Source organism: Falco punctatus, assembly GCF_963210335.1.
Source record: "Falco punctatus genome assembly, chromosome: 6".
NCBI lineage: Eukaryota > Metazoa > Chordata > Aves > Falconiformes > Falconidae > Falco > Falco punctatus.
Window position 1 is genome coordinate 72429383 of NC_137585.1, and position 23720 is coordinate 72453102.

The following is a 23720-nucleotide window of genomic DNA, read 5'->3' on the forward strand; positions in this document are numbered from 1 at the left end:
ATCTCTGTCGAGCAAAGGGTCAGAGAGGGGAGCACAGACGGTCCAAACTGGGAAGCCCGCAGCTGTGGCCCACACATGGCAGTCGCACAGAATGACTCGAGGCCAAGAGAAGCAACCTGCAGCCACGTGAGCATGGGTCCATGGGGCCTCTCCCAGCCTGCCACTAGCAGCGTGCCAGGATCCCAGGGGACAGGCAAGGGTGACAGCGTTCAGGGAGGCTGGCCTGTCCTCACATGCCCACTGAGACATGGCAACACCCGGTGGCACAGTGTATAGCCAGGCCCTTAGGAGCACTCAGTGGTGAGGGGCTGAGGGCAGGACAAGGACCATGCAGACCCCTGGCAAGACCCACCATAACCCTGGGCCCCCATGGTCCCAGATCTCAACAGCTGATGCCTTGGCAGAGGAAGTGGGGCTGAGGGACGCTGGGTCTGTACAGAGGATGCTGCACATGTTCCAGCCACCCCGCAAGGCCAGCAGGTGGGCCAGCGAAGGGCCCGTGTCAGAAGTCCCTGGCCTGGGATTGCCCTCTGCGGCTGGCAGCAGCTGTGGGACAGGTAGAGCTTCTCCAGGCATGGTGACATGGCAGACTGGCTCTGCCTGCCTTTTGGTCAGGCCTGAAAGCAGCTGAAGGCTGGATGCAAAATGAGCAGTCACCACTGCTGTACGGCTACTGCCACCAGCTCAGGGCAAGGACTGGGCTGGGGCCTCATTCTTATTAGTGATTTGGAAGAAGGGATCAAGCAGCACCTTAATGAACACGGTGTGAAACTGGGAATAGGCAAGTGAAAAGCCCCTGGAGAGATTAGAAATAAGAGCAGGAGGAACACTAAGTTCTGCTTGGAAAAATGCACGTAGTAAGGAGATAAATCATCAGAAATACAAGCGACACATGGTCTGACTGCATCCCATGGGCACGCATCCACACCAAGGTGGGCAGACCCTGGAACAGATGGGACAGCAGCAACACACACTTGTGTACGCCTTCACAAGCAGCAGAGCGGAAAGACCTCCTGCAGCTGGGGCACACGCGTACACCTGCACCTCCACGAAGCTGGCGAGGACCCGTGAGCCGCAGGAAGCCCAGAGCCAACACAGAGGAATACTTTGGATGCAGGCCCAACTGCCCAAAGGCGCTGGGGAAGGATCCCATGCTCTGCCCATCACCTCTTCAGAGCCATGCCCGTGCTGTGCAGGCAGGGCATACCTCACTGACAGCAGGCACCATTCTGCACAAGATCCCCCTCCCCCAAATCTACAGCTTTCCTCTGAACGTGTGCTGCAGCAGAGGGGCTTGGCTCCCACCTGCTGCCTTCCTCCGACACCACCACACAGGGGATTAAGCAAGCAATGCCACAACCATCCCTCCATGCAGCCTCAGCCCGCACGGCTTCAGCCACCCCGGGATACCACCCTGCGGCCAGGATCTGCCCCCTGCACCAGCTCTGCCCCCAGGCTGCCCCGGCGGTGGGCAGAGGTGGCTCCAGCTCGTGGCCTCTCAGGGACAAAACTCACCCACCTTGCCGCCTGCTGCCTGTAAGTTCTGTTTAACTATTGCCATTCATTGATTTTATTTCTTTCCTTTTTTTGGTCTTGTTATTTCACTAGGGGGAGAAATTAAATGGTCCAGATGGTAATTGTCAGCATTATTCTTGCTTTTTCCCCCCGCCAATCTTCTGGTACCTCATTAGTTCCCAATAATGTTTAAGACACAACTGTGAAGGGTTGGAAAAATGCACTGGCCACCCCCACCCCCGAACTCCATCACAGACTTGCAGAGTCATTCACATTCATTTTCTCTTATTAAATCAACTTCTCTGCTGAGGAAAAAAAATCACTTATCTTGAAAAAAGATACAAGTTGAGTATCTTAGAAATTATAATCCAATGAGTCTTATTCTAACACCAGGAAAAACGGATGAAAAATCATCAAAGAGAGTTACAAAATCTTTCAAGAAGATTTTACAGAGACAGGAACAAATCAGTAATGCTTCCATCAAAGAAAATCACGCCTCACTAGCCTAGTAGCGCTCCCTGCACGTGCCACCAGGAGCACCAATAAGTGAAACCTGGAGTATAGCAGTTTATTTGGATTTCCAAATACTCTTTGCAATAGCCTTCACAAGGGGTTGTAAAGTCTAGGCACCTTTACCTTTTATGCTGTGAGAAACAGCATTTCCTGATGGCCTGCCTCACTTTCCACCATGCCTGGTGTTAAAGAGTCTAATTTGGCCACCCTCCCTGCCATCTCTCACAAATCCCTCTGTGAAGGGCAGCCATGCCACGGGGATCATCCCATGCTACACTGCTGAACACTGCTCTGGCATCTTCAGAGTTCTCCAGCAGGGCTCCTGGTCCCCTCTGGGTTAGAGGTAATGCAGAACCACAGCCACCACTCAGTGTATCACTGAATTACTCTTCCTTTCGGGGGAAGCATCCGGCTGGGACAATCTTGGGAAATGTGTAGAGCTAGCACTGCAATAGTGGGACCTAGAAAGGTGCAACAGGTAAGATCTAAAGAAGACAAGCAGCTCCAGCGCACAATAAAAGCAGAAAGAAGAAACTAAGACACTCCACAGCAGGGGTGCCAGCTGGAGCTGCTCCCAAGATGGGAAGCTGGCACCAGCCTGGGGAGGAGAGAAGGTGCTGCCTCTCTGTCCTGTGGCAGTGTGAAGAGCGGGTTGGTGCAGCCAAAGGGAGCCCAGAGAGGAATGCAAAGACCTGCAGCTGCTGTCAGTACTGGCACCAGGTCCTGCAGCTTGGGACAAGAGCCCAGCGCTATGTGGAGCCAGAGCTGGCCAGTGCTGGGCTGTGGGAGGTTGCTCTATCCATCCACAAGGACAGGGCTGCTGGCACCCCAGGTGCCACATCTGAAATCCTCTTACCAAACTCCTTCCTCCAGGTCTCCTCTCGCTCTCTCCTCTTCCTGGAAAGCTATTTCAGACCATTTTTTTGCTGTGATGGTTAGAAATGGCCTAATTTCTAGCCCACACATTCACGGCTAGTTTACCCTACTCTTACGTCAGCATTGTCTGTTAGCCTGTGCAGCTCTTCTCTCGTCCTTTGTTTATGTAAGTATTTATATACTTATCACAAACAGCAATTAGACCCACACTCAGACTTCACTTTTCAGGCTAAACAAGTGCCACACACTTGGAGGGACAGACAGACTCAGGAGGGGCCCTGGTCACAGGGACCAGTTGCAGGTTGGATTCATAATTAGGGACACAAAATAATGCCCTTCAAAAAGAGCCCCGTGCATGGTTCCTGCCTTTCCAGGCTTCAAAACCCTGGCCACCCAGAGTGCATATCGCAGGGAGACCTCAGCTCTCACCCCAGCAGCAGCCCCACGGATGCTAACAGTCTGCTAGGGAGCGCTGGAAACCAAAGACAGTAGCAGCTGACACCTCAACAGCAATAACCTTTCCAGAATCAAGGGAGCTCTTACAAGCCTCAGCATGGGGGCAAAGCAGAACTGCACACCTCCCTCTGCAGGGGCTGTTGGCCACCCAGGCACTGGGGACACAAACACCTGAGTGGGTGAACCTGCACCCAGCCACACTGTCTTGCAGAAACGTCCAAGCACCAGTCTACTACAGCAAGCAATGCAGCCTGCCTGGGACCGGCAGTTTTCCCTGGCTGAACTAGAGTTAAATTTCATCACCTTTCCAGTACCTGCCTTCCCAAGCACAGCAAGCCCACTGGTGCACTGCCTCCGGCTTCGCCTCTCCACTCACATGCCCATCGACTCTGACTCCCATAAGGCCTGGCCCTTTGAGGAACAGGGTCTCCAGAGATATGCGAGCATGGGAGCATCTGGCTCACCGCATGCACATCCCCAGGTGCACCCACACAGCAAGGGCACTTCGGGCATGATACGTATGGGAGGCTGCAGGCAGATGCTTTCTAGCACCAGTGCTGCTCTCCTGGGAGAGATGGCAGGGAGCGGTAGCTAGTGCAACACCAGCAGGGAACAGGTACGTGTGTTGTGCTGATGTGTGGGAGAAGCACGCAGAGCCCAGCCCTCCCCCTTGGCCGCACACCGCCAGGGCGGAAGCTGCACCAGGTCTTTAAGCTTCAGGGCTCCTCACACTGCACTGGGATTGTGGGGGGACACAGCAGCGCCACAAGTGTGTGCCACGGGGAGATCCGGCATCCTGCTGGGATGTCGCTGCCAGCGCAGAGAACAGCACGCAGGGCTGTCACTACTGGGATCGCTGGGAATGGGCCCTGTGTGCTGGGGCTGGCGCGGTTGCAGCAGGGAGAGCTGCTGGGGCACCGCCTCTGCCTCGCTCTACTGAAAGGACTGACTAGGACAGACTTCACCCGCCTTGGTCCAGATCAGCACCAAGGCAGCTGCATGTCCACCCACCTGCACGAGCATCGACCCTGCCCTGCCAGACCCCAGGCGCAGCTGTGATGCCCTCTGCCCCTCCAGAGAGCGGAGCCGTTGCTTGCTCCAGAGCTCACACCCCAGGCTCCGCTCCCGCAACAGCACCGAGCCTGGCCCCGGCTCTGCATGCAGGCGCTGTGCAAGTTCCTCGTCTTTCCCGAGTCCTTCCAGGACAAGGGAGCCCTGGGCCATGTTTAACAGCCCTGCCCGGAGCCCCCAGCCCTCCCACACCACTGCAGGGAGTCAAGCCCTCACCTCAAAGGATCGGGGAGCATCCGCTTTCGCTTGGCTGGCATTGCCCATGGGACAAGCAGAGTCGTCCTCTCACGCAGGCCAGACGTTACTGATTTACCAGGGGCAGCTGTGGCTGCAGCTGGAACGCACGGTCGATGGTTGCAGGCACTGTGGAAGGCACGGTGGCCTCCGCGGGGGGGAACGGGGAGCGGGAGGGACTGTGCTGCTCCAGGCGCCTGAGCTCAGTGCCCTCTGTGGGGTGTCGAGAGTCTGGGGCTCCCACGGGTCACCTTCCCACCGACCCAGGGATGGTCCTCAGTATCCTGCCAGCTCCCTGCCCAGGGCTGTCAGACAGGGCCCTACTCAGAGCCAGGGCTCTGCAGTGCCGGAGCTGTCCTCATCGCTTATCTGGGCACAAGCAGGTCAGTCGGCCCTGCTGTTTGCCATGGCTCTGTCCCAGCCCCACGTGACAGGTAGCACAAAGCAGTCTGTACCAGCCCAACCTTGTCCTTTGCCACCACTGCCCATGTCTTCCAGAACCAACCCGTGCAGGCAGGGGCAGGGGCAGCCGCAGGACTGTGCTCACGGTGGCCCCAGACAGAGTGCCAGGATGCACAGAGCTAATGAGGAGAGGGAGAGGGAGCAGCACTCATTGATCAGCCTGCGTGTGGCCGCAGTGTCCTACAGCGCCCGATGGGTAATTCTCCTGCCAATTGATTTTCCCTCTCCCCATTTGCCAGGGTTACTGGGTCACCAGGGATGTGCAGATGATTAAAGGGCAAGTCCTGCAACACACCGCTCCTGGGAGCAAGCCCGCTGTGCCAGCGCTCGGCTTTCCCAGGGTGACAGCAGAGTGGTGCTGACCGCAGCGACGGACAACGGGATAGAGAGCAGCACCCTACGCCCACAGAGCGCAGGCCCAGGAACACCGGGACTCATCTGTGTCTCTGAGCATCCAGCAAGGAGGTGGTGGCACTCCTGAACCCCCTCCGCACATGCACATCTGGAGGCAGCTGCAGTGGTTTGTAGGGCATCCTGTCTGCAGAGTTCTGGGGCAATAGTCTTCGGCACAGGGATTCCTGGGAGTTGACCTTAATAGCTGTCCTGCAGTCCCGCAGCCCCCCACTGCCTGTCTGCATCTGCTGCAGGAAAGGAACCCAGTGTGTGGCCACCAGCAGGTGCAGCACCAGAAACCACAGGAGACTATTCCCCACTGGCCTTGTCCTGGGCAGCCCCACTTGGCCAAAGCAAAAGCCTCACTCCTGCCGCTGTCCCAGCTCAAAACAACTCTTCGGGTCAACAGGGCAGAAAGTGCCAGTCCCTGGCCCAAAACACTTACACTTCCCGCAGGTCACAGCCCTGCACATGCTCCTGGCTGCCCACCTCCAGGACACATCTGCGCCACCTGCCCTATCACACCGGGGGGGACACAGGACTGCCCCCATTGCGGGAAGGAGCCAGACCCCTCAGAGGTGGCCTGATGGGCAGCAGAGCTCCCCGCCAGCCTGTGCGGGGCAGAGCAGGAGCTGACAGCCCCAGCCAGGCCCCCCAGGCACTGTGCTGGAGGAGCAGCACCCGTGGGCTGGTCCCAGCCAGGCAGAAGGAGCACAGGCCAGCAAACCTCTCTCTGTCTCTGCGGTCCCCACACAGGGTACAGTGTTACCCGGTGCCGGGCACTGGCCACACAGCCCTGAGAGTGGTTTGAGGTAACACAGCCACTGCCAGGCTCAGCCCTGCCTGTTGCCTGGCCATGTGCCCCTTCCTTTGGCAAGCTGGGCAGGTAGGACAGTGGTCTGGTGGACCCGACAGCATGGGCGTGCTGAGGCTGGACCCCACAGGCGTTTCAGTGGCAATGTTGGGACACAGTAATTTGGTCCTTACCCCCATCCCTGCACACTCACTTCCACCCCTGGGCTGGATGCACAGACACACAGCCAGCCCACCCATGCTGCCAACCAGCCCAGGGAGCTGGCCCAGGTTAAAATCAAGCCTGTTTTGTCCTGATGCTTTTAGCAGGAGCAGCTCACAGCTCTAGCTGTTCCTCTGAAGCAGAAGAGGCAACAAACAGTGACACAAGAGCAGGAATGAGGGGCTGGGGTGTAAAGTCTGTAACCCAGCCCTATCAGACTGCACACACAGCCCTGGCCATATACATGTATGGACATGTGGCCTCTCAAATCCAGGTTTCTGTCACACAGACACCTTCCCAGGGTCTGTTGCTTGCACTCTGGCTGCTTCCCCACCAGTCAGCTCCTGGTCTTGCACAGAAACAGCTAACTCTCAGGCAATTTGGTGTTTGTAGCATCCCAGCTTCATTCCTTGGGCTCTCTGAATCCTTGATTGCCCCAAGGGAGAATATCTCTGCGTGGGGCTCCAGGATCCCACAGCAGCAGCAAGATGAAAGTGGCTGCCCCAGCCACGGTTAGCACCACCAGGACACTGCCTACATGAGGACAGTCCCTCGAGCCTCCCAGCCTGGGCTCACTCCAGTACGAATCCAGAGTGGAGAACCACTTCCAGACATGCCCTTTCCCTCTCTGACTGACCCATGTCTCAGCTCTCCCCAGTCTCTTCTCCATCAGAGACAAGGCAAGTCCCCGTTGCTTCCTGCCCCACAGCCCCCTCCTGTATCTGTCCTGGCTCCTGGCAGGACCACAGTGCTTCTTTCCAGGCTGCCCTCACACTTTACTGTGCAGCACATACTTGGAGTCAGCCCCACGGACTGCACAGCACCCCAGCCTGTTGCCGCAAGGACCTCACCTCAGGGCACACCTGGCTGAAGGGAGGAACAGAGCCTGGGGAAAGGCAGAGGTGGCTAAAGACTTTGAAGCTTGCAGGACCTATTCCCCTGCGACGCAGCTGGGACCCATGGGCTCTGGGTGCCATGAGGGCACCTCACCAGAGCTGGCACCACTAACGCAGGGCTCCTGGTGACTGCTGCTCTAGTGGGGAGTGCGTCCCCAGAACCCCCGGTATAGCCACACAGGACCTGCCCCATGCCTGTCCCAACAGAGGTGTCTGCAAACCGCAGGTCCTTCTTTGCTGGGCATGGAGACCCAAGCAGGGACAGTGTCCAGCCAGCCCCGGGTCCCTGGGGTCTGCAGAGCCCAGCAAAGCCCACAGCCCGTGGGGCAGCTCAGCACCGAGAGCTGCCCAAGCAGCCTCTCCCACCCCGGAAAGGTGTCTCCAGAGCAGGAGCCAGGGGATGCTTGCAATGAGAACAGCCTCACCGGGAGACACGGGGATCCTGGGGGCTTCACACACTCCCCCCTCAGTAACTCTGAGCTCAAGCAGTGCGTAGCCATAGGAACATCACTTAACACAGTCACCTTGGTAACCACAGCTACACGCTCTCATGCAGCACGTGCAAGGCCCTGTGTACCCCCAGGTTGGGGTCCCCTGATCCTGCACCCACACTGCAGCCTGCTGCCTGCCCAGTCAGCTGGTCACACTGCCGGGTGGGACCAGCAGGGCCAGGGACAGAACTCTTCTCGCTGGCAGCACTGCACCATCCACAATACCATGAGAGCAGCTGGAAATCACCACCAAGACCAGAGAAGGGAGTCAGACCCTTCCAGAGTCCTATAGACCAGCCTGGCCCAGAGGTGTGCACCGGATGGACTGGCATCTCCTGCTGTCCCACAAGTCACTGAACACCCATCAGCTCCTCACGGAGCCAGAGCATAAGAACAATCACCCTCCACCCAACACCCCCCCCACACACACACACAGCCCATCAATGCAGGAGAGGAGCACGCCTGGGTTGGACACAGCCAGGAGGAACAAGACTCTGGAGCCTGCCCCACTGCAGACAGGCTGGCAGAAAGCACATCTGCTCCCTCCATCTCCCCACACCACTGCTGGGCCACAGCTGCAGGTAATCACAGCCCAGGAAGGTGGTACAGCCCAAGGATAAGTAAATCCAAGCATCAGGTTCCCACACCTCCCACTCTCTTCTTAGCAAGCTCCTCCGTGTCCCTGCACAGTGGGCAGACCTGTGGCAGCACAGCCAGGTAAACACCCAGCCCCTCGATGTGTGGGCGATGCCGTGGCCCAGGCAGACCCAGCTTGCCCTCCTGCACAGCTGTAGGGCTGCACAGACTTGAGGACTGCCTGGTGCTTGTTGCAATCCGGCACCATTCCTCCAACTTCCCAGCTTCATTTTAAGAACACAGAGCAAGAAGCAAGAAACCTGAGGACCTCCAGGAATTACACAATCTGCAAAGCGACATGGAGAGCCCTGCTGCTGCTAGGACGTACCACTCCCTCATCATCGCTGACAGCAAGGTCCCACCACCATCCCCTCACTCAGCCTCACCTGCAGTGACCTTGGCCCTGCCCAGCACAGCCCCTGCACCACCCCAGCACCCCAACCCTGCAGTTGCTGTGAGGCAACCCCTGGCCTCCCTGCCAAAGCTCTGGGCCCCAGCAGCAGAGAGCAGGGGCCAGGGCTGCCAGTGCTGACCCGTGCCTAGGAGCATATATCTCACCTGTTCCCAGGGACTCAGTGCTGTCCAGGTGCCGACACTATCCAGAGCTGGTGTCGGGGTGGCTGCCACCCCAGAAAAACATCCTGCCGCTGCAGGAGCCCAGAGTGCCCACAGATCAGCCAGCCTCAACACCGCCCAGCTTCTCCCGCTTAGCCCTTAGGTAATAGGATAACGCTGCCTCCATCTGTTTGTCTGGGACTGGGATGCTAATCGCCTCTCTGGCATCCCTGCCCTCCCTGCACCCCTGCCCAGCCACCAGCCCCATCCCACCCTGTGGAGGCAGCACAGGGCAGAGCTGCTGCACCGGCAGAAGTTGGGGAAGAGGTTCCAGGCAGCCTCTGGCTGGGCAGCCACAGCGGGGACGGAGCAGGGCAGGACTGAGCCAGGCTCCTGGCTCAGCCACAGCCTCCCGCAGACACTGAGACGCTGAACCACAGTGTCCCACAGACTTGGGCTCCTGTTGTAGCAGGAAAGATGGTCCTTCCCCTTCAAGGCTAGGAACAAAGCCCCGCCACAGGGATTGCCTTTGCCAAGCCCAGCTCTGCAGGGCCCTGCTCCCAACGAGATTTGCTGTTCTGCCGCAGAATGAGGAAGACCAGGTCAGTATCATCTTCTGTGATCTGCTGCAAGTGTTCAGAAACAATGCTGCCACAGCAATCAGATTTGGGCCCTGCAAGTCAGGGATGTGCTCTGGGACCAGGCAGGACTGACTTCACTGAACACACAAGCCAGCAGAACAGCTTGGATAAATGCCCACATCTCAGTACAAACGCAATTCATCCCCACCGCACGTATTCCAAGACCGCACCTGCCCTGCACTGGCAGTTGGTGCTCAGACAAGGGGTGCAGCCCCACAGCCCTGCAGGGAGGCACCCCTCGCAGCGCAGCAGCTCTCCAGCCCTGAACCGCCTGGCACAGCAAAGCACGGCACTGCACGGCACCGCACGGCACAGCAACTCCCCTGTACGGAAACACGCAGCACAGCCCACGCAGCACAGCCCATGCAGCACAGCCAGCCCCTGCACGGAAACACGCAGCACAGCCCACGTGGCTCAGCCCACGCAGCACTGCCAGCCCTGCACGGGCAGCCTGAATTATCTGGAGGATTTACAAGGTGAAGTGGCAACGTGTTTCAGGGGTGCTGGAATGAAGCTGCAGGATGTGAGAAGAGCCCGCTGAAGCCAGAAAAAGCACCCACTATTCTTGTGATTAGCATTTCGTGTTTCCTTTGTTTCATCCTCTGGTTTGCAAGCCTTCACTTAGAAGCTTGACACACAGTGCTTGCTGCACGCCACAGCTCAGCCTGCCTAGTGCACAGGGAAAAGGGGGCTGGGTGAAGCGGGGGCTTCCCGAGCCCTAGCCCCAGCCCCACAGAGGTGTCCATATGGTGTGCATGTGCACGGGGATCCCTTGCTTCTCAGCTCGTCCCTGCCCTGGGGTGGGACATGGCAAACGTCTGCAGTGGATGCGGTTGGCAGGTCACAGCCTGGGGACAGGGGCAGAAGCTGGAGTCCTGCTCCCCAGCAAGCTCCAGCACTGGCTGCACTGGTGCATGGCGAGTAGGTGGGAACACACTCTTAGGGACATGCTCCAGGTGTGCACACAGGAACAGTGTCAGCCAGACCCTCCACTGGCAGGAACCAGCTGGTACTGTGCCACGTAGGGGCAGGGGTCCTTGCTGGGTGCCAAGAAACCCCTGTGGAGAACGAAGAGAGAAGGCTGTTCAGAGGAGCATGCAGAGGCCAGGGCAGTGTACAACTCAGGTTAAGAGACTGGACCTACCACCAAGCAAAGAACGTAAGGCAGGTAGGGGACAGAGCAGCCCCAGATCATGGGCAGACGTTTGTCATTTTCCACCTCCTACTCTCATGGGACATCTCTCCTCAAGCTGCTTCTCCAAGCAGCTGCGGGCAGCTAGCTTCCCTGTTCCCCTCTCCCGTGCTGTCCCTCCTGCTTCCCTGTTCCCAGCATAACTGGCTGCCCTTCTCTCCCTCTGTGCCAGGCTCTGGCCCTACTACAGTTACAGCAAGCAGCAGCTGCATCCCTCCCCTGCCTGCATCCATTCGGTGCTCTAGAAGGAAGCATGTGCCGCCCATGCCCTTGGCCTGGCATTCTAGGGCCGGGGCACCCACCATTGCTTTGCTTCCCGTTGTGGGACATGAGGTCTGGCACTTGCCAGCAATGGTGCTGCAGGTTCACTGTGTACGTACAGTGCTGACTGACCTCGCACCATGGCACTGCAACTCCCCTCAGGCCAGCCTGATAGCAGCCACAGAAGCAGCACCAAAAGCCTAAATGACTCAAAGTGGCCAAAGAAAATGCATTTCAACATGCTGCACATTTGCACCCAGCTCCTATCAAGACCTTGCCCTGGTCTATAGAGCCGCCTGCATGCAGCACCCAGCCTGTGAACACAGCTGCAGGGTGACAAGACCACCAGCCACACCAGTGCTGGAGACAGGCAGCACTTGCAAAGGGTCTGGTGCCCTCAGGCAGGGTAGGAAAAAGCCCCATTGCATGAGGCAGCATCCAAGCAGCCAGGGCTGGAAGAAGCACCCACACCAGTGGTGTCCAGGAACACTCCTGCCCTCCGAGACCAGTGGTACTTGTCCCAGACAGAGATCCTGGACCTCAGCTGGATGAGCCTGGAGGATCCCATCAGAGGGGGCACCCTGGCTCCCAGCTCAGGCTCAGGCAGACCTGGTTAGCCAGTGTTCCCCGGGACCTTTCCCCTTTATGCCTCCTCAAAGCATGTCATGTAGTAATGACCTACCCCTGACTCATAACTGCTTTTGCATCGCTTGCAGCCTGCCTGAATGCATCCTGTCCCCTCCAGCCTGAGCTCTGCCATCCTTTGCCAGCCCTCACAAGTCCTCTTTCTGCCCTCAGCAATCCGTGCAGCCACCCCTGAGCCCCACAGCCAGGTCTCTGTCCCCGCTGCCCCAGACAGGCTATCCCCTCCCGGGACAAGGCTGCAGGGCCCTCACCACCACCACCTCCCGTCAGGATGCCCAGGGTTTCTGAAGGCAGACAGGGAGGGACAGAACAGCGCTTACCTGAAATGACTGTCACGGGCACAGGGTCACAGCACTCCCTCTTCATCAACCTGTGAAGAACAGAGAGCAAGGACAGCATCATTGCAGTGCACTGCATGCATGGCCCCCAGGCACACTGCACCCATGTAGGCAGCAGATTCAGCCTCAAGACAGCAGGGAGATGTGGAACCCACAGGACTGGGAACAAGAGCATTCCCAGAGCAAACCTTCTACGGGACACCTCGGGGAGAGGCAAGGTCACCTACGGCTTGCACCCACACCTGCCGCAGCAAAGCATCCCTGGCCTCCCTCCGCAAGCAGAAGCACGCATCCTGAGCCCTCCTGCCCGTGCGAGCCCATCTTCACCCTGTGGCCAGGCACATCTGCTGCCCCTCCTAAGGAGGACCACAGGGGCTCTGCCCCTTGCCCAGGAGGGCTGGAGAACTGGCAGCTCCCCACCTTTGGGGGGCCTGTGACACAGCTCAGCGAAACCACGTGCGAGCACAACGCAGCTTCCCGAAGGAACAGCCGGGGCTCGAGTGCCAGAGGCGGGGGACGCAGCTGCCCTGTGTTGGCAAGGGTCCTTGAGCACCTCTCCCACCCTGGCTCATCCACTCCCAGGCAGAGTCCTGGGTGGGACACAGCCTGAGAGCAGAGAGCTGAAATGCTGGCAATGCTGAGAGTCAGTTCCTTCACAGGGTCGTCCCTCTTGTTCTGGACGAGCAACAGGGGACCAGGAGCCAAGCCCACCTCCAGAAGACACACAGCAAGTGCCCCAGGCTAAATTCAGGAACAGCTATGGGCAGCCAGGAGAAAAGTATATCCATAATGCCTCTGCTCTTTTATGTGCTGGAAATGTGCATGCTCTCTCCCTTCGCTTCTCATTAAAGATCCTTTCTGGGTGAGTGGCTGAAATGGCTGCTCTGTTGTAGAAAATTAAAAATGTATGACTTGGGATTTCTTTGAGCACGCCTGTTGTGCTGCAGCTGGTGTCAGCAAGTGCAAGGTGCTGTGGGGGGAAGGGGCCACGGCAAGGATCCCATTTTTGCAGAGAGCTCGCGACGTGCCATGTGGGACGCTGGGGTACCACCAGGCTTTAAACATTTTATGAGATATACTGCAGCCTCCAAGCGGCAGATGGATCACAGACACTACGATGCACCTGGAAAACTTAGCAGCTATTGTGTGCCTCTGTAAAATGACGCTGCTGAGGTCCCAGCGGGGCTGTAGCACGATGCTCCGGACACAGCTGCCAGTGCCCCATTGACTCCTCTCCTGAGAAAAGCTCACAGGACACCTGCGCCATGAAAACAGAGGAAACCTACCACATCAGTTTATGTAGGAGCTAAACAAAATAGGCATGTGTGCATCCTGCTTGGACATTTAGTGACTGTACTGAACTGCGTCTCTCTCCTGTCCCTTAGCGCTGGGAATGCCAAGACTGAGCAGGGCAGGCAGTGGGGCAGGTGACTGCTGTGCCTGCAGGGACTGCAAACCTCGATGAGCACAGCTTTGCAGGGCTTAGGGCTGAGGAATAACACCCCTGGGCACAGGGTGGCACAGGCTGGGACACCTACACAGCCTCCCTCCCACCCTTGCACCATCCAAAACCCCTCACTGCAGCACAAAGTGTGGTCCAAAGCCAGGCAAGGACAGAGACCATCCCCAGCCCTCCGACCTCACCACTGTGAGTGGTGCCAGGAGACTTGCTGCAATTAGGAGACTCGGATAAGAGGGGTGGGTTGTGTGGTGCCGCGGAGTGGGAACTACCTGTCCACCAAAGGTGTCTCTGGCAGCTCATGCTCCCAGTTCACCCCACCACCTCCAGGCAGCCTCAGCCCAGGGACGTGGTAAGTTTGGGCTGGAGCTATACAGCATGGCTACAGCTACATGTCACCAAAGGCAGCATAATCCAAACACCCCATCATGCCTAGTGGCCTGGCTCCACACCCTCTGGGTCCCCGCATGGGCATCAGATGGACAGCTAACCAAACCACACACACGCAGCAGTCATCCAGAGCATGGGAGCCTTCCCCAGATACACACCAAGGCCCCAGGTTGTGACGGCTGCTGGCACAGCCGTGGCACAACCCCAGGAAGCCGAGCTGCAAGTCCCTGAGGGCATCTTGTCTCAATGCACCCAAGCACCTTACCACTGTCCCACCGGGTACGGGCTGAGGCAGCGCAGGCAGCACCAGGAGCAAAACAGGCGGCGGAGCACGTGGGGAATAAGTGCCTGCACAGCTGTCATCCTGGGCAGAGCCCCATGCATTGAACGGGTGCAGGACTGGGTACCAGGGCTCCCCGGGAAAATGCAAAACCAAGGGGACTCAGAAACAGGAGGCAAGGATGATCAAGGAGCAAGAAAAACTGTCATAAGAAGAGAAAGGAAAAAGTGGAGATTGCTTCCTTAGAAGGAAGCAAATAAGAAGGGACACAGATAAAAGGCTGTAACATCCTGAACAGTCTGCAGAAAGGAGATGACGCTTCTGTTCTTTTCATCTCACAACATGAGGGCAGCAAATAATGTCGTGGGATCTCACATGAAGAAAAGGAAATACTTCTTCACATCATCCGTAACTAGAGGGTACAGCTCACCGCCACAGGAAACCCTTGAGGCCCAGAATGGTGCAAATCCCCAGCCAAATCTAGAGGTTTCTGTGGGTGAGGAGAACAACCAAAGTTACCAGCGGCAGCAATCCGGGGGGGTGCTGCACAGCCCCCTGCCACAGGCTCCACTGACGCCAGCTGACAGCCAGCAGGATCACCCCTCGGCACAGGCAGCCGGTCCCCAACACCCTGGGGCAGTGCCAGCAGCGAGCCAGGGCAGCGAGATGGTCCCAAAGGGTGGCTCCGACCTGCAGAGTGGCTCCCAGCACTGGCCCTGCTCAGTCTCCAGCAGGATGGCTCTTCCTCCTGGCTCTCATTCGCACCATGTCCATCCCACCCTGACCTCCAGAGCAGATTTGGGCCAGCACCTCCTGGGCTTCTCCTGAGCTGGGCCTCTCGAGCACCATCTTTTCCATCCTCAGGTGATGCGAGCCCAGTGGAACGTCGACCATGGGAATATACATCCAGTAATGTCAAAGGCACTGATCTGCACAGGCAGCAGCTCAGGAGATAAATTAGATGCTTATAATATGAGCATCTTCTCCCAACCCTGATAACAGGCAAAGGAGATTTATGAGTTTATTATTGGACCTGATAAATTAAACTCTTCACAGAAGAATAAATTATGCAGATGATCTGCGATGTATTTAGACTGCAGCTTGCATACTGCCAGGATCCTAGCCTTCACAGTCCCTGAGGATCCTGATGTCTGTGGAGCCAGAGGGGCCTTGTTCAGACTAGCAGGGAGAACTCCAGGAAGGCTGCTATTCCTCTTGCTCGTGAATGGCAATTCTGCCTTTCGTTTGTCCAAGTCTGATTCTTTTATCTCAAATGCCCAGATTCCCTGCTTTTCATTCAGCTTCTTCCCTTTCCAGGATAAGAGGCAAGGACTGCAGACTCACAGTAACCACAGCAGCTGGTCCCCAGCAGCCTAACAACATGACATAATCACAAATGACAACTCAGTGGAGGTAAAACTGTCCCCAAGACAGAACTGGGAGCTGGGAAGCATCTGGAGACTCCTCTCTCAGGAGGGCTGTTGGAATGCCTCTCTGCACAGAGACACGTCCATGGGGTTATGATATGGCAGATGGGACACACACACAGATGCCTGTGATCAGGGTTCATACACAGGGGATGTGACTGTTTCTGCCTCCTGAGATGTCCCATGGCCCTGACCCCACAAAGGGACAATGCCACTTGGTCCCCCTCACAAGCATCATCAAGGGTTCCATTCCAATTGCTCCAGACAAGAAATGCAAAGCTTCTCCAGCAACAGAGCAGCCACAAACCCAGGCCAAGGGCCATGGTGCCACAGGCAGACACCACTGCACATCTCTGTGCGAGACCAAGCTCAGCCCTGGCATGGCCACGCCGCAGGCAAGTTGCCGCTGTAGCCTGGCACTGCCTGGCACAGCCCCGTCAGGCACAGCTGCTCCACATGGCCCTCATGGGCCTGTGGGACTCAGGCTGGAGGCGAGCAAGCAGTCAGGGGAGCTCGAGTATGGCCATCGACGTCCCAGCAGGCTCCTGTCACAGCTCCAGGGACCTGTGACCCTGCAGAGGAGCAGGAGACATCAAGGAAGGGGTACAGGCTGCAACCCCCAAGCCCCAGCACGTGATGTCCTGTATCCCCACGCACGCTGGGAGCTGTAGTTCTTTTCCACCAAGGCCAGGAAACATTACATCACGCTGTAAGGACATAGCTGAGCCTCTGCTAAGCCTTCTCCAGGCAGGGGAAGGTCCCCCAGGCAGCCCTGCCTGTGGCCAGCTTCCGCCAGTGCTGAACAATAGCGTCCAGGGTTGAGCACTTACGGGGCCACTGCATTTCCTGCCATTCTTTTCACTCCCCTGAGGATGTCTATAAAAAGCAGAAGAATCCAGGCCTGGAAGTCCAAACCACCTCTTAAAGAAGCCAGGAATGCCAGCCACTCCGGGGGGAGGGAGCCCCGCAGTCCTCAAGGTGGGGAGCAGCTGCAGGGAGGTGGGACACAGCCCAGGACCCACCGGTTCTGTCCTGGGGAGAAGCACAGCCCTGAACCAGATTACAGCCTCAGGTTTCTCAGCGCAAAAAAGGCCCAGCCAACCACCAAACCCACCCCTGCCCACTGAGGTCTCTCTGCTATTCTAGAGCTTGCAAAGTCATCCACTTTGGCATGAAAGAGCAACCCAAAGAACTAGCTCCTTCCAGATGAGCAGCCCCTCAAACCAGCCGCCTGGCCCCGCCACGGAGTGCTTGTAGCAAGTGGAGGCTGTAGGAGGCTGTTTGTGTGGCACACATCCCGCACATGTCCTGGGGGCTTGGTTCCACTCGGGGAGGAGCTCACTGCGGTGAGAAGCTGGCACCGATAGCCCCCCTGCACCAGGCTCTGCACAGCCCCGCTCCCACCCAACGCCACCCGTGCAGGCGCAGCAGAATCCATGCAACATCCAGAATCGCAAACTCACAGAGCTGCTGTCAAAGAGGGGAGAACACGCTGCCGCCGGAGAAGATCTTTCAATATTTAATGATAGAAGAGTCTCCTGATCGACCTGCTTCTCCGGTTACGAAAGTCCCCATTTGTTCTACTCCCCATACCGAGATGGGCGGCCTGACCACCGGTAGTGGCACAGGCACGCCATTCCCTGAAAGTTTGGGCTGATCTTTGAGGGACTTCCACAAAGCCAGTGCTGCCTCCCCTTCCCACGCTGCCAACAGGAGCCAAGACACTCATGAACCAGAGCTCTTGCCTGTTGTCACAGCTACAGCAGCTCAGCTGCATTTAGGAGTGGGATGGCAATTTACTCTTTGTACTCGTTTTAGCTGCACGGCCTCCCCCTGCTCCAGGTCTGCCATAGCAGAAGGGATTCTTGCCCCACAGCACTGCCAGCCCCACAAGGCTTCCGAGCCCCTGCTGTACCCCACAGATCCTGCTCCATGTGTCCCTGGTGCCAAGGGCAGAGCTGGACCACCAGATCCCACCTCCCAGGCTAGGGGCCCTTTCCCTGAACTGCAGCTCTGCTCACCTCAGCTTCTCCAGCATTCCTTGCAGCTCCTCCTCATCTCCTGCACAAAGGGAGAGTGGGGCAGGAGCCAGGAACGATGCCAGGCACGCTGGCCCTCCCAAAGTGACCTCCCAGCTGTGGCCCGTCCCTGGAATACTCCTCGGTCCCAAATGCCCCTGCCGGGAGCAGCTCCTCTCCCACAGCCCCACCACATGCACGCCCTTGCCCCAGCTCTCACAGGAGAGCTCAGCTCTACCCCAAACACCATTGCCAGCCTCTGGTCCAGCTCTGCAAAGCCCCACTGCAGCCACGCGCTGGGTGCCATGCTCCAGGGCAGGACCAGCTTGCCATCACCCCTGGGTTCCTGCGGTGCCTCCATCGAGGAGCCTCACCCCATCGAGATGCCCCAGCTCCCCAAGCACTTTGCCATGCTCTGCAAGACAGGGAGGGGAGCCCAGCCTGTCACCCTTGCTCCCCACATGCGCCCCATAGCCCCGTACTCTGCTCCTCACCACTTGCATATAATATGTCTCACCATTTGCATATGCACTTAGCACTCCTGTGCGGAGGCAGCAGTAAGAATTTTTAGCTGATGGAAATCTCAACAGAATATTCTGTAGTGGGCTGCTTGTGTGTCTGTTTGTGTGCACCTCCAGAACACAACACTGGTTTAAGACAATGCCATGCAAACCACAAACAGTACAGATATGCATTATTCATATCATAATACTAACAATATTAAGAATACTTAGGCATTACATGAATATTTAGGTGTTACATGCTGTATAACACCACCAAACACCACCACCCCCCCCGGTTATTATCCAAAAAAACGACCGTGTAATACTCTCCTTTGTGCCCTTTTTTGCGCTCAGCCCCTTATGCCACATACCTTAAAAGTTTGGCATCATCAGCAAAATCTCCACACAGAGGGCTACTGTGCAGGTGCAAAAAGTGCAAGAACTTTGTAATGCATTTAAGTGCTAGCATAAAAAGAAATTATGGAAACTTATGATGTGTTGTCTCCATTACCCACATGTCACTATTAAGACAGAGTGACAACGGAAGTTTTTACTGAAGTTTATAAAGTTGGGGGGGGGGGGAGAGGAAGACCTGACCATGCCCCAGGTGGGAGCCATCCCTGCCCTCACACTGTTCCCAGGCATGTCGAGCCTCAAACCTCACTGCCTGCACACAAGCAATGCACACACCATGCACTGCAGTCCCAGGGCCTCCAGCTTCCACTCCCACTCTCAGAGCATGGGCTCTCCTGCAACATCCACATCTGCGAGGGCCGCAGCAAGCACCCAGCAGACACTGACCAAGAGCAATTGCACATCCTGGGCAAAGGCACCCTCCAGGAGACCTAACCAAGAGAAGATCAGTGCCCGAGTCCTCAGCTCTGCTCCTTACAACCCGAGACTCTGGCAGAAGCACCAAACAGCTAAAAGACCACCTTGGATGCTAACTTGGCAAGATATTTTCCCACCATACCTTGCTATAGGTACAGCTGCAAAGCTAGCCTCATGTTTGACTACATTTCTCACAGATGCCTGACAGATGTAACCCTTACATCACTGAAGGCTTTGAGGATCCCTGTCCACAGATACCAAGGCAAGAAACAGCTGGTATGGTTCCTGTGTAAATCCCATTTGCTTAAATCCGTCACTCCCTTCGTGCTAGCATCCTGATTTACACAAGCATCCACAGGCGCTCATGGGTAACAGTACCTGTGCAGTCACATCCAGCTCTGGAGTTTCCTGCTTCCTTGACCCAGTTTTGGAAGAGCAGGAGCGTAGCAGACTCACTTTTCCAGCAGTTCCCCAAGACATCAGGGACAGGCAAAATTGCAAGCTGAGGCCCAGACACAAGAACACAACCACACAAACCCCATCCCAGGACTGTCCAGCACACCCCAAGACCAGAGAACGGCTTGTTATCCATGACAGGGTAGGGTGGAGACGACCTACTACACAAATTGTGCTTACAGACAGGCAACGGAGCACACAGAAGAAAGGTGCACTGAGCATCATGCATAGGTATGTGCAAAACCCTGAGAGTAGATACACCCAATTATGCACAGGTACACAAGAACTACAAACAGGTAAGTTACAAAATCAACATCACGAACTTACAAAAGCAATGCCCTGCTTTCACCAGAAGCCCCCGTGCTACCCGACTAAATGTTTCTGGACCACACCGTAGGTGCCATGGTCCCCATCCTCTGCTGCACGCTCTGCCTGCCTGCACGCTACCAAAAAGCGGGGCTCCTGCTCCCCAGCACGCACCCCCAAGCACAAACCCCAGCCCTGACTTCCCAGCACGTACGTGTTGCTGCAAACCACAGCGTCTACCCCCAAGCACATTCAGCTCATTGCATGTCTCAGCCCTGACCCCCCAAAATAGACTCCCACGGCAGCCGCAGCCCCTGCTTCAGCCTACACGCCCCAGAGCACATCGCAGCCCCCGACTCCCCAGGTCCGGCCGCAGCTCCTGCCCCGACGTGCCGGCATCGCCCCACAAGCCACAGCCCCCGTCCCTCAAACCAGCCCCCCGCAAGCCACGGCCACGGCCACCCACCCTGTACACCCCAAAGGAAGCCGCAGCTCCGCTCCCCAAAACGCACAAACCGCCAGCCACAGCCCCCGGCTCCCGGGGTGGGCGCCCCCCGCAGACCCCGGCCCCGGCTCCCCAGCACGAGGCACCGCACCCCCAGCCCCATGCCCGGCACACACGCCCCCCTGCAAGCCACGGCCCCCGCCCGGCTGCACGGCCCCGGACCCCCCGCCTCCGCTCCCCCCGCACCCCACCCTCCGGGCACCCCCGCACGGCAGCGCGCCCCCCCCGGCGCCGCCGCCTTCCCCGGCCGTGGCACCAGCCTCGGGGCCGCCCCGCCGGCGGGCAGAACCCTCCCGCCCCTGCCCCACCGAGCCGCCGTCCCTCCGCCCGAACGCGCACCTGCGCGCCCGGACCCCGACCCGGAGCGGGACCGGGACCGGGAGGCGGAGCGGGACCCTCCACGGGCGCCCGGGGCAGCGCAGCCGCTCGCTTCCCCGCGCAGGGCTGACCCCGCACCGCGCTCCCCGCCCCGGCCCCGCCGGCCCGGCCCCGGGGCCGCTCGTTACCTGGGGGGCGGCGGGCGGTGGGGCCCGAGCCACCATAGCCGCGGCGCGGCCGGGGGCAGCGGCGGCCGCCGGCAGCGGGAGAGGCGCGGGGCGGCGGGGGCGGCGGGGCCGGGGCGGGGAGCGGCGCGCGCGGCGGATCCTCCGCGAACTCGGCCCCCGCCGCCGGCAGCGGGTGTTAGTTTAAGGAGTTGTCATGGCAACGGGGGAGCCGGTGCGCGCGGGAAGGGGCGGGCGGAGGGAAACTTCAGAGGCGGCTGCTTCGGCCCCGCCGCCGGCCGCCGCCCCCGGGGGTCTCCGCCGGCACCGCGGGCCCTCCGCCCCCCCCCCCCCGCCCCGAGCCTCTGTGCCTCCCCCGGCACCTCCGCCCCCCCCGCTCCCCGGTGCCCTCCAGCACCTCCCGCCCGCCCCGGCCCGCGGGGTCGCGCTCGGCGCCGGCTCTGCCTCCCCCCTGCCCCGGCAGCCCCGGGGAGAGCCGGCGGGCGGGGGCAGCCGTGGCCCCAGCGCACCCCCGGGCGGGCGGGCCCTGCCAGCGGGACGCCCCGAGGGCAGGACGGGGCTCCTCGCCTTGGGGTCCCGGCACAGCGCCGGTTCCTGGCCCCGCGGACCAGCCGAGACCCGCGGCCCGGGTCCGTGTGGCCAGTCTGGCCCCACCGAGCCCACAGCCCCGCTGGCCCCAGGGCCTGGAGCTGGCGCTGCCCCAGCCCTGCTGGAGGTACCGGGCTGCCCCAGCCGCGGGGAGCAGGGCAGCCCCAGCCCCATACCACGTGGGGCGGCCGGGCCCTCATGGCCCAGCCTCGGTGCCGTTACCTGGTGCAGGCCCGTGTGCTCCTGCACAGGCTGCTCCAGCTCCTGGCGCCCGCGGAGCTGGAACCTACAGGAAACCCGTGGCCGCCAGCTCGGCCCTTTTCCTGCCAGGAAGGGGACACCCCTGCCCCCCCCGGGCCGCCGCCCCGCTGCGCCCCACGTCCTGCCACGGCTGGGCTGAGGCTGCAGCCCAAGGCACACGACGCCCCAGGTCAGGGTCTGGCCGTGGGGTCCCATGCACGCACAGGTGGCTGCACGGGCACGCATCGGGGGGGCTGCGGCAGGCTGTGCATTGCAGTGGGTCTGTGGGGTGCAGAGCTCTGGGGGCTGCACGCATCCGCGGGGGGTCAGGATGTGCCTCTGCATCCTATCTGGGGAGCCAGGAAACACCTTGCCGGAGCAGAGATTCTCCCTTCCTGTGGGAGCACCGCGGGCCGGGAGGAAACCCAGCCGCAAGGCCGAGAGCCGGGCGCCAGCAGCGCTGCCGCAGCAGTGCCGGATGGACGGGCGGGCGGGCAGGCAGCCGGCGCCCTGGCGCGGGGCACTCACTGGGGCACACCGGTAGCCCCCGCCAGCCGAGGCAGGGCAAAGGGCCGAGCCAGCAAGCGCAGGCCCAGGTCACGGCACTGTGTCACCCCGCCGCAGCACCCTTGGCATGGCTGCGGCAGGAAAGAGGGACCCTGCCGTGCCCAGCTGCATCTGCGCACCCAGTGGGGACACCCACTGCCCTCCCTGAGGTGCCCCTGCGACCCCCCCCCCCCCCCGCCTACCCAGCCCGGCATGCCCCTGGCCCCCGCTCCGCTCGGCAGCCTCCATGCGCGCAGCAGCAGCGTGCAGCCGCAGTGCAGCGCAGGGATGCGTGTCTGAGTGGGCTCGGCTGGAAGGAGGTCAGGCGTGCCTCCAATGGACTGACTGAGCCCTGAGCCGCACAGGCATCCGTGCCCAGCAGCTGCGGGGCCCCACGTGCTCTCTCTACTCAATGCCATGTCCCCCTCCAGGAACAAGCTGCTGCCTCATCCCAGGCAGCAACTTTGTCCCTGCCTGACAATTGTCCCATCTTTGGGCAGTGTGAGTCACAACCAGCTCCGGAGACCCATGGGAGGCTGCAGGACCTCACAAGACTCTTCTCCCTATCCATGGGACAGCTTTCCAGCGTCCCCTGGGGCCTGTGCTGGCCACAGCTCCTACAAATCCCTCCTCCTTGATCTGAGGGGAGCCACAGCCACCAAGGGATATCTTCCTGTTACTTTCCAGGTCAGCGTTGCCACTTCAGAGGCTCAGAAATAGTGTCTGGGCTCTGCCTGTGCCTTTGGCCAGTTTTTGGTCATGTGATGTTTAGTTGCGATTCTTTGGGTATTTTTTAGCTCAGAGAGGGAAAACTCCAGGATTTCCATCACAAGCCTGGAAAACCAAGAATGCTCTGTTCCCATAAAGCTGATGCGTTCCCCCAGTACCATGACTCCCAGCATTTTCTGAGTACTGCAGCGTTCACACCAGCAGTTCAGAGCTGGTGCTGTGATGATGTCTGCATAACCCCACGGTGTCAGGAACAAGTGCCAGCTGCACAGGAGGGAAAGGTGTCCTGGGGTCACAGGAATGGGACCAGACCCTAGACACAGGGGAGCGGGGTGGGTACTGGACTTAGAGCCCCAAGAACCCCTCCTAGGAAAAACAACATGTGAACAGGTCCTGATGGAGGGTTAAGCAAGCAGATGCTGGCTGTGCAGCACAGAGAGCAATTAAACTGTCAGGGATGAGCCTCGGTGGGTGGGGTGGGGCAGAACCTCTTCCTTTTGGCCAGCAGCCCCCAGGGAGGGCTGAGTGGGAGACCCTGTGACAAGTATCCCTGAGCTGTGGTGGGGCAGCCAACTCCTTCACTCCTTCACATCACAGCCCAGGCACAGGGTGGCTCAATACGAGCAGCATCTGACATTGGATGTGGCAGCTCCCCCTGAGACCAGCGAAGTATGAAATAGAGCTGCTATGAGCTGGAGAGGAGACATCACTCAGGGAAGAGCAGCCAAAAGTGTGCTCAGCTTAGGGAA

General features: G+C 59.1%; 1 protein-coding gene across 3 annotated transcripts in view; it reads right to left on the bottom strand.

The window, feature by feature from the left end:
* Positions 1-21734, bottom strand: part of SHANK3 (SH3 and multiple ankyrin repeat domains 3) — a 369137-nt gene extending 347403 nt beyond the window's left edge. Inside the window, exons 1-2 of one of the 3 annotated variants that reach the window (XM_080390963.1) lie at positions 21679-21734; positions 12173-12222 (exon numbers count right to left, since the gene is read on the bottom strand). The gene's annotated coding sequence lies outside the window, so the exon portion shown is untranslated. Of the gene's footprint in view, positions 1-9116; positions 16977-20871; positions 20979-21678 lie in introns of those variants that run through there. The other 2 variants (XM_080390961.1, XM_080390962.1) reach the window with 2 other exon arrangements.
* Positions 21735-23720: the final 1986 nt, after the last annotated feature.